Source organism: Ipomoea nil, unplaced genomic scaffold (assembly GCF_001879475.1).
Source record: "Ipomoea nil cultivar Tokyo-kokei standard unplaced genomic scaffold, Asagao_1.1 scaffold0276, whole genome shotgun sequence".
Taxonomy (NCBI): domain Eukaryota; kingdom Viridiplantae; phylum Streptophyta; class Magnoliopsida; order Solanales; family Convolvulaceae; genus Ipomoea; species Ipomoea nil.
The window spans coordinates 743,790-748,458 of record NW_017616704.1 but is presented as its reverse complement, the minus strand read 5'-3'; the positions used below and the strand labels follow the sequence as shown (position 1 = coordinate 748,458).

The window sequence follows — 4,669 nt, the reverse complement described above, 5'->3', positions numbered from 1 at the left end:
GGAAACTTTGCAGAACTATTTTTATTAGAATTTCATTTGTTTTAAAATTATAATTATGTATTTTTTGTGTTGGTAGAAACTTTTATTGGGGTTATTTAGATAAAAACATTGCGATTATGTTATATTCTGTGTATTGAGTTGATGTTTGAAATATTTGTATTATATATTATAGTCTTATTTGTCTCAATTTTTGTTTTTGTTTTAACTAATTTTTTGGAAGAGCAATTCAATCATCGTCCATCATATTTTGAATTGTTCAAGCATACACACCAAAAAACATGATGGCCAAACGTTTATAGTTGAAAAAGACAAACAAATCTATGTAAGTTTATTTATCTTGATTTTCCTTATATATGAATTGTGATAAAAATTATACTAAATTTTTAAATTTTTATAGGAGCAAGTTGAATTACAACGGGAGATATTAACACAAAATAGAGAGGAAGTAGATGAGAGTCAATTGTACTCTGATGCAGTTGGTGGGCATGATAAGAAAAGAAGAGTTAAATGGGCTTGGCTCATATGATACCTCTGACACATCAGATAGTATAACTTAAACCTCGCAGCTATTAGACAATTCTAATTCTGCAAAGATGCAAGATGAGATTGAGAATTTGAAGGTTTCTATGGTTATGCAGCAAAGCTTAGATACTCTTGAGAGTAAGAGAGATGGTACTTCATCATCACCCTCATCACAACCGAATTCAACGTGATATTGATTTTCTTTTATAGATTACTGTATTGTTGTTTAGCAGTTTAGGCATAAATTTGGTATTAAGTATAATATTTAATTTTTTGAACTATAAATTAGTATTACTTTTATATTACAAATTATATTGTATTTTAGTTTGCATATCAACATTTTAAATAAAAATATTTGAATTTTAACAAAATAATAATAATTACCAAAATATTTAAATAATAATAATTTAGCAGAGTCGCGACGAAATATGATTTTAGCGATGGAATAGTTATTGTCGTTATGGCGACGAAATTGTTGACAGAAAGATTTTTGTCGCCCAAAACACGACGGAATCACGACATTGATTAGTTCCGTTATCTTTTTACAACATAATTTTGTGATGGAAAACAAATTTTGTGATGGAATATCTAGCGATGAAATCACTATGGTAATTTGTTCTGTCGTTTACTTATGACAAAATTTTGCGACGTAAGGCGAAATTTGTAACGGAAAAGTTAGCGACGAAATCGCGACGACAATTTGTTCCGTCGTTTTTTAATGACGAAATTTTATAACAGAATACAATTTTGCAACGGAAAGGTTAGCGACGGAATCACGACAATAATTATTTCCGTCGTTATAATTCACGATAGAAATATACAACGGAATGTGAGTTTCGCGACGGAATATTTTTTCACGTGATGGCGACAGAACTGCAACGGACTCACGACGGAGTGATTTCCATCGCCTACTCAGTGACGGAATGTTCCGTCACCATTTTCCGCCGGCATCGCTTGCAACGGATTATTTTCGTTGTGAAATGAAATACGACAAGCCTTGACACTACGGAATGGATTCGGTCGCGAAAATGAAAAATTCCGTCGCAAAACGGGATTTGCGACTGAATTTTGCGTTTTCTGTTCCGTCGCTAATCGCAATTTTTCTTGTAGTGATATATATATATATATATATATATATATATATATATATATATATATATATATAGGGTTGCATTCACATGCAAACAGTCTTAAAATACAAACGTGTGGACTAAATCTAGCCATAGGATGTGTGCAGATGGACGGATTAGATGTAGAGAAAGAAACTAATTACAGAATTTGTTTTTGAGTAAATAAGGACAATTATGACAATCCAACTATAATATAATTACAGAATAAATCCCATATGAATATTTCGCCTGAATTTTAGAAGCATAAGTATGGTAGGACTTGTCAACCTCCATTCCAATGCTACGGCCTTGCTATAAAAGTGCTGCCTAATGCTGTGAAATTAATGTTATTGCTATACATGTGTGCATTTTTTTTTAATTTTTAAGAATAGATGGTTTGATCGACTATACAAGGTGTGGGCATTGTGGATACCCACGTATTTTTAAGACATATACATGGGAGGACTACTCAAAACAACATCACGTTCGGAATTAGAGAATAATTAATAATTATAATAATAATAATAATAATAATAATAATAATAATAATTATTATTATTATTATTATTATTATTATTATTATTATTATTGTTGTTATTATTATTATTGTTGTTGTTGTTGTTGTTGTTGTTTTTAATATTGTTATTATTATTACAGTACCAAGCTGGTTAAGTCTTTGCAAATCATATGCTTTAAGAAACTTATGCCTGCATCCAATTCCTGGAAACCACCATATTGGACACGGAGATAATAAGTAAGGATCACACACACATACACTAGTGTGCACACATGAACGTTTAATTGGTAGGAATATTTGTACGTAAATTGAATGTTATTTAGACATGCATGCACACATATCAACAACAATGTGCACATGTCCAGCGAGTTTCATTTACCATAAATTTAGAAAAATAATACTTGTACTAGAAAGGGGCACGAAGTTATTAAGGAGCACAAACGCATACACTAGAGTGCACACATAGACGTCTAACTTGTAGGAATATTAGTACGTAAATTTGAATGTTATTTAGACATGCATGCACACATACCAACAACAATGTGCACATGTCCAGCGAGTTTCATTTACCATAAAATTAGAATAATAATACTTGTACTAGAAAGGGGCACGGAGTTATTAAGGAGCACAGATGCATACACTAGAGTGCACACATGAACGTCTAACTGGTTGGAATATTAGTACGTAAAGTGAATTTTATTTAGATATGCATGCACACATATCAACAACAGTGTGCACATGTCTAGCGAGTTTCATTTACCATAACTCTAGAATAATAATACTTGTAATAGAAAAGGATACGGAGTTATTAAGGAGCATACACACATACACTAGTGAGCACACATTAGCGTCTAAATGGTATGACGAATATTAGTACGGAAGATGAATGGTATTTAAATATGCGTGCACACATATCAACACCAGTATGCACACGAGCAGCGAACGCATTTATACCCAGATCCAAATAGAGCGCCAAATTTACTAATGTCATCGTATGGCGTCATCTCAAAGTCCTCCACCGGTCTGTCCACAAACCAAGCAATCTGCTTATCAAATCTTGAGAGGTATCCATGACAGTATTAAGCTGCACGAGCAATGTAATTGAATCAAATCAAAACCATAGAGATTACATAATAACATATGATGTAAAGATGTAGAGACTAACCGTGGTGAGAGTGGATACAAAGAAAAAAAAAAAAAAAAACACCGGGAATGGGCAGACGAGTCCTTAAACCGCTCTTGTTTATTTAAGAGACAAACCCACGCATCTACAGCAGCAACAGAAACCAACGACCCAGGAAGTCAGGAACCAACAACAACAAGTCTTCCCACCACGCAGACCTACCACTAACATCAAACAATATATCCTCCCTAAAACAAATACATGCCAAAATGCACACAAATCAACCAACCATAACAAACAGACAAGGAATGAAAATAAGAGGCAATGAAACTAACAAGTTTCCATCAGCAGCACCTAACAACCAATTGCAAATTACCGCCTCTTCAGGATTGTCCATGTTGGGCAACACCACAGTGGGATTGGTTTCTCTCGACTCACATCCAACCGCGACACCCCTGGCAAATCTATTGAAAATAGTTATAAACAGTAGAATAGATACTGCATTGTAACAGAGACAGTACTACTAAATAAAAATAGTATTAATAATAATAAGAGCATGTGCTTATTGGGCACACCATCTTTTCCAAAAGAGACTTCCTCCTTTTATTCTCGCTTTAGTCTGTTGAAAGGGAAAAAAAAAAAACTTTTTGCGTATTGTTGATGAGTTGATGATGGATAACACTTCCTCCATTTGCTTGATTTCTCTCCACTCACTCTATTACTGGAAACTTGTTAGTAAACTGCTGCAACCAAGAAAAGAAAACTTTATAAAGAATTATCAGTGACAGGGATGTTTCACTATCAGTGCATATAAAAAATCCCATCAGGGTTTATACAGAAACTACGCAAAGTGCTTATCTGCTGCAACCAAAAAGAGCATCACTCATTCACTTGGATGGCATAATTGAAACAGCAAGATTGCAAGTTCAAATTTATATTGTCTTTATAACTTCAAAATTACGTACCAATGCTCTATATATATTATGAAATTTGTATACTTTATAATTAAACAACTTGAAATAATTAAGCACATTCAAGTGAATAACTTTTTTCTTATTGGATATCTGCTTTCAAAAATCTAATATCAAAATAGTTGGATATCTGAATAACCCCGTTTCCTTGTTTTATATATATCTTATCTTTCAGTCTTCCGCTGTGTTTGGTGTTTTGGTTTAAGTTATCTGCATGTTTTAAGGCTTTAAATAGCTTGGTTTTAGGGGGTGTTACATACGCTCCTTCAATAACTGACTTCCAACGGCTTTAAATCTTTAGAGATGCTTCTGATGGACTCCCTGATCAATCAGGTCTTCATTCTTCAAACTCAGATTGACTCTGATCTACAGCCTATTCTAATTTGCCATAATAATAAAGCCAATTACATGTTGGGGTTTAATTAAC

The 4,669-nt window shown here is 33.2% G+C and overlaps 1 long non-coding RNA gene across 1 annotated transcript; it reads right to left on the bottom strand.

The window, feature by feature from the left end:
* Positions 1-2,901: 2,901 nt before the first annotated feature.
* On the bottom strand, positions 2,902-4,303 carry LOC109156287. The gene is made up of 4 exons (XR_002049987.1): positions 3,847-4,303; positions 3,607-3,735; positions 3,314-3,519; positions 2,902-3,232 (listed from the first exon to the last, which is right to left on the bottom strand). It is a non-coding gene; the product is annotated as an uncharacterized LOC109156287 (long non-coding RNA).
* Between the last annotated feature and the right edge of the window lie 366 nt (positions 4,304-4,669).